Below are 6,737 nucleotides of genomic sequence, written 5' to 3'. Positions count from 1 at the left end.
TACATAAAGACATGATACTTGATCAGTATTTTTCTATAATATTTCTATTTGCCATGTTCTCATAATTCGAACTATGAAGAGGGATGTCGTAATCATAATCGAATTTGAGAATGCAAATAACATTTCCATATATAGAATTTCCTTATGTCGAATCTTTTCAACATAACATTCATATATGTCTTTGACTAAGTTAAAAAATCTCAATCTAAGCTTTTAGAATTGAAAAATGAAGCATAAGTTCCTCTCCCTTATTTATAGCAAAACAACTTTTTCAAACCTTGCAACTTTGCGAATTGAAAACTTTGTTTTCTATAATTAACATCCCTAACTTGTAACACTTACTATAATAACTATGCTCCCACTTGCATAATAATTATCATCTTACTGGCATAAAACTTATGCTCCCACTAGCTTTGACATGTATCCAAAATCAGTTGGACTTTCTAGAAATCAATACTTATTGACTTTCTTACCAAAGTTCAGATTTCTGATATGAGATGCTTCGATAAGCCTTTATCTAAGCTTCTCAAAGTCATAAACCTTTCCTTAGATAGATTACATGTGTGTCTAAACTATTTCAAAACTTACAGTAATAAGTTCCAAATGTTTAGACCTTTTGCCATTTCTCACAATTCGAACTATGAAGAGGGATGTCGTAATCATAATCGAATTTGAGAATGCAAATATCACAAATCCCATCTCCTTTAAATCTGCTTAGTGAAAGCATTTCCTCGCAACCATTTTCATGAATTGGAGAGAAACCTTATGACACTTAGATTTAATGGTGTATGTGTTCCTATCCATGTGAACTTGTCAAAACCATAATCACAAGACAAGGTTAGTGATAAATCCAAACTCATATGGATTGAACTTGTTTAATCTTAATTCCTTGCCACCTGGCAGCACAAGGGCCTACCATTGCTTCCAGGTTGTAATACAAACAATTGAGAACTCATAGAACTCACATGCATGGTCAACTTTAACTGGAATGGGCACAACAACAAGAATATGTCAACACGATAGGTTACAAACCTCAAGCCGTGTGCTAGTGATTGACAATAGGTTTATTCTTGATTAGTTCTTGAAACTTGTCAAGATCTTTAAGACTCCCACTGACCTCTTGACATATAAGTATCTCTCTGTCAAGAACATTACATGACACACAAATATTCAAGAGTTAGTGCGATTTCTTATCAAGACAAACACTTTTGACAATCGGTCTTAGTTAATCTTTGTTTTATTCAAAACATTACAACTTACCAATTTCAAATGTACAAGAGTAGAAAAACATTTTACTCTACATTTGCTGATATGTCACTCAATACACAATCTTGCAGTATGACTCTAAGATTTTTTTTTGGAACGAAGTATGATTTATCTTAATTGATTCAACTATATCACAATTTGATCCTCTAAGGAAATCTTAGTGATATGGTTTCCATAATCATTAAGATGATCATAAAACACGATACTCAAGTACTCTCCCATCTTTTCATATTGGAGATACTTTTATTTTTCTGCCTAATTTGATTCTTCTTATTCGTCCTGTTGTACATTGAAACATTTTCAATGATTCAGAATTATACTTAAACTTGTAAGCACAAACATATTTACTAAACTTTAGTAAACCATAACGAATAGTCTTATTGTTCTTTGTGTTGGACCTGATCAGTGCACAACCCAGTGCACCCGATCCCCTAGTCCTTCACTTGACTTACATATACATGTGAACAATGAATTAGTCTTAATTTCCTAAAGATGAAGGTTCTCATTCATCATACAATACAAGTTGCATGATTCCAAGTTTCTATCCAACTGAAACTTGGGTGATGTGAATCTTTCCTTATTTGGTAAATTTAGACACTACCACAAACAAAAGAATCAAATCCATTTTCAACATTGCTAGAATATACATGAACATCAATTTTTCACAAATGCCATTCAAGGAGATATAAAATAAGATAAAATAAAATTTTTCTTTATTTATAAAAATGTGCGGAAAAACTTTTCCTTACAATGCAATTACAAATGAAAACTATGTTATTACAAATTTCTAAGCAGTCTATCATAACTCTTAAGCAGCAGCTCAAAAATCTGATCATCGAACCATACGATCAAAATCCATCTATTCGCGATCAAATTCAGCTTTACTGTTTCCTTTAAGCTTCCTTCTTTCTCTTTGATTCTTCAAGACATCAAAATGTAACTTTACATCATGTAATAAGAATTTATCAGTAGGAACTTAATAGAGTTAGATAGAGGACTTACCTGAAGCAGAGTCAAACTTTTTGTCTTTACCATCTCATAGATCCTTCGGGTAGTTACAGCAGCTTCGTAACCAATGCCCCTTCTCATGGAACTAGAAACATATGGACTCTTTGGGAATGGTACACGGGACAATTTCATACATAGCATTTCCCTTTCCCTTGGAAAGAGAAATCTTTTCTGGACTTCCAATGTTTCCATTGTCAATGTCCATGGAACTTTGGGAAGTAGATCTTCTAATCAAATTTGCTTTACCAGTGCACCAAATCATTGTTGACTCAGCAGCAATTAGCAAATAGCTAAGATCAATAAGGGTCACTTCGCGGTCTGTCATATAGTAGTCTTTAACAAACTGACTATACGACTCGGGAAGTGGCTGAAGAACCAAGTCAACAGCCAACTTCCTCGACACAATGACTCCTAAGATTCCTAGCCTGTCAATGTGTGACTTCATATCCAAGACATGTGCACACACAGACCTTCCATCTTGGAGTTTTCTAGCCAATAGGGTTTGAGTGACCTTGAACTTTTCAAGTCTTTGAACTTGTGGGTTAGGGAGAATAATTGGAGGATGTGGAGGAAGTGAAGTATGATATTGTGGAATATCATCTTCATGTGGAAAGCCTTTTCCAACAGATTCGGGAAGACCATAGTTGTTTGACCTAGACATCTATAAAGGGAGAAATTCAAGTTAGTTGATATAAATCCTTAATATAACACCCAAAACGAAATATTAAGGCTAGGACCCAACACAATATTTTACAATTGCGAAGAGGGATGTCGTAATCCAATTGTAAAATATTTGAAGGTAGGTAAATGACGATTTACCAATTTCCACCATGAAAAATGAAATAGATTATTAAGTTTTAATTAGTTTGAAATTCCTAGATCTTTGAGATTCATTGAACTTTTCAATGGCATGTTTAAATCTCGGTGTGCCCTTCAAGTTTGTGACTGGGATGCCGAGGATCACAAACAAGGTGTGAATAACCATGCAAATTAGCTTGGTACACCCAATGTTACAGATAACCTAATCAATGTGCCGGTTAACCACACACGCTCTATTGATCTCTGATTAACACCAAGTTACCCTTTTCCACACATTGTCAGTTCCGGATTAGTGTGTCGGTTAACCACATGCGCTCCACTAACAACTTAACAAGGTACAAAGTGTAATTTCATGGATTAGCACCATTTTCACATTTTTCCTAAAGTAACTAAGATTGGGAATTTGATAAAGTTTACTTACTTTATATTTATCATTATACTTTTAATGAAGGGAGAATTAATGTTCTCTCCTCCCCGTTCGGCTAACGACAGTAACATCCCGTTTAAAATAGATTAATTAAATAATAAACCCGGAGCCCCAAGATGTAAATTTATAATTTATATTATTTTATAGTGGCCCTAAAATCAATAATATTTAGCGGGGTGTTGGTTTCGGGGAGCGAAATGATATAATTTTGAATTTCGAGGGTTAAAACGTAAATTCTGGATTAGTTGTAAGGAATTATGAAGGTTGAGGGCTATTTAGTAAATTATGGGTTTAATATGAAAGAATTTATGAGGACAAGGGTTGCATGGTAATTATTAGGACTTTAATTGAATAGATTTTGGAGGATAAGGGGTTGAATGGTAACTTATGGACTTATTTCGAAAAGACTTTATGGGGAGGGGCTAGACTTGTTAAATGTGCAAAGTTGAATATGGACACGGGATAAACTCCGTCACCGTCACTTAACCCACGTATAAATGCAACATGACTCACGTAAAACCCTAACCCTAATGAACTATTCTCAGCCGCTACCTTACCATTCCATATCCTCCAGCCGCCACCCACCCTTATGCCTCCCTCACCGGCGCAACACCTTCGGCAGCCGCCGCAGCATCTTAGCCCACCAATGTCACCGACCCAAGCCAATCGTTGGCGTTTCAGCTGACAGCAAGGAAGAGACCCACGATGAGGTTGAACCCATGGGCCACTGGGATCGTCAAGCATGGTCGTCGCCTTACCGTTGGACGCCGTTCCATCACCTGCTATCGCCGCTCCACCATTGTTAACTACCATCTCGGGTGGCTGTAAGCTTTGGGTGCGTTTGGATTGATACTTTGAGTACCTTTGGTGTTGTATTGGCCGGAAAATCGAGGAAAAAGGCCACCACCACCACCGTGAGGTGGTGGCTGCCACCATATGCCACCGTCGGCCACTACAAGGTGATTTTGTGTGTGTGTGTGTGTGCTTAGCTTAGCTATGTGTATGTTATTTTGGGACTATAGCCTTGTAAAATGTAATAGAAAGTGAAATAATGAAAGAAAGGAACCCTAACCACCACCGTGAGGTGGTGGCTGCTGCCTCCTGCCGCCACCAGCCGTCGTGTTGTGTGGCGGTGTGCTTGTTATGTTTGATTCGCTGGGATGTTTGGACAAAGGGACTAAAACCCTAATGGGCCCAATGAAGCCCTAATTGGCCTAAAAGCCCAATCAATTGACTAATGGGCTAGTATTAGGTTGGAAACCCTAATTAGGGTTTGGAAAACCCTAATGTCATAAAACCCTAATTTCGGGGATTGATTGGGACCCGCACTAGAATTATTTAATAAACTGAAAATGTTAGTTAATAACCATTGGCAAATTAACCTAAGGCAATATTGGACTTAACGGATTAAGTCCTTAATGGGTTAAGTAAGAAACACTTAACCCTAATCGTCATTTCATGTGAAAACCCTAATTTCACTTGGGCCTTGAGTTGGGCCTTTCTATTGGGCTTTGGTGATTGGACTATTAATGGGCTTTCCAAGAATAAGTAAATGGACTAAATAATTGTATAAGTTTTAGGATAAGGCCCATGTGAGAGTCTTGGGCCCAATTTAGAAAATTGGGCCATAGATGGGCCATAATTGGGCCTTTATGATTATGTGTTATTGGGCCATGGGAATACCAAGAGTTTGGACTAGAATAATTGGATGGGCCTTAAGGAAAGACCATGTAGAGGTCTGGGCCCAATTTGGAAAATTGGGCCATATGTTGGGCTTTGGCCCATTACTTAACTACTAGGCCTTTAGAGTGTGAGTTGGACCTTGGGCTTGAAACCCAATTATTAATTGGGTGTTGTTTTGATGTTGACAGGTTGGGAATTTTTCAACGAGCAGCTGGAGTTTTATCCGCGGGACGTCAGCGGTGTAAGGTGAGTTTCGCCTCACTGTACCCGTGGTTCTAAAGCACCAAGGTCGGCCCACTACTATTGATTATTTGCTAGTAGATGGATGTCATAAGGACCGTATATAGTCAGGTAGGATAGACTGAGGACTCTTGATCTAAGCTCTCTTACATGTTCCTTGTTTCGTTGTGGTTTTAGAGTATGGTCACCTGTCCGGGTGACTATCTCACATCTGAGTATATACGGTTATGCATTCCTTGGATTGTTGATATTTATTATGCTGTTATGGTGTAGTGATCTAGTAGATCTGTGTTCTGGTATTGAGTATGTTGTCATGTTGTAGTAATCTGCTAGACCTATGTTCTGGTATTGAGTATGCTGATATGTTGTAGTGATCAGTTAGATCTGTCTCCTGGTATTGAGTATGTTGCTTTGTGGTAACTGTTGGATTAATGTCTAAGTCCATAACTATATTTGGTATGTACTTGACCCGACCCGACATGGTCCATTTGGGTTGCACTTCACCGGCACAATTTATATGGATAGTCTTTTGAGAATAGTATATTTATGATCTATATTAATATATTATAAGTTCTAATTTATTAATATGGAATCATATTATTTAATTAGTATTGATCAAGAATTAATTTTGATTAATTAAGTGATCAATAGGAACTAATTAAATATGGACTCTTATATATATATATATATATATATATATATATATATATATATATATGGAATGGGCCAAGTTCATTTAGGTTGGGCTAAGCTATCATGGATAGTTCATGGAGTTTTCACCCATGGATCCTAGGAAATGAAAGGTCATGGGCCTTAGGGTTTACATGGATGTAACCCTAATCCTCCATACTATATAAAGAGGCCTTTGGCACAAGAAATGGCACTAGTGTGTGAGGACATAAGAGTGAGCCGAGTTTAGTGTGCATACATATTCTCTCAAGTTCTTCCAAGGTGTTTTGGTGATTTGTGATTCCACTTGAGGCTTCCACACTATTGGGGGTAAGCTCTTAAAGCTTGAAGACATCAAGCTACATCAACAGGTATGTCATCTAACTAGAACTTTGTAGTATAGGTGCTTCATAATATGCTAGTTAGGATGAAACCTTGGAATATTTAATATTTGCATGTATAATAGAGAAAACATAGATCCAAGGTTTATAGGGTTGCATGTACACCATAGGAGTGTTAGAATGCTCAAAACCCATCAGTGGTATCAGAGCCTAGGCTTGTTTTCTTATATACTTGATGCAAAAATCGAAGTTATCTTGCTGTCTAGACAGTGGACTCGCCGAGT

The sequence above is a fragment of the Lactuca virosa genome, chromosome 2 (assembly GCF_052849685.1).
Source record: "Lactuca virosa cultivar CGN04683 chromosome 2, Lactuca_virosa_CGN04683_v6, whole genome shotgun sequence".
NCBI classification, from domain to species: Eukaryota; Viridiplantae; Streptophyta; class Magnoliopsida; order Asterales; family Asteraceae; genus Lactuca; species Lactuca virosa.
The sequence above is the reverse complement of the archived record's forward strand: the minus strand, read 5'-3'. Positions refer to the sequence as shown.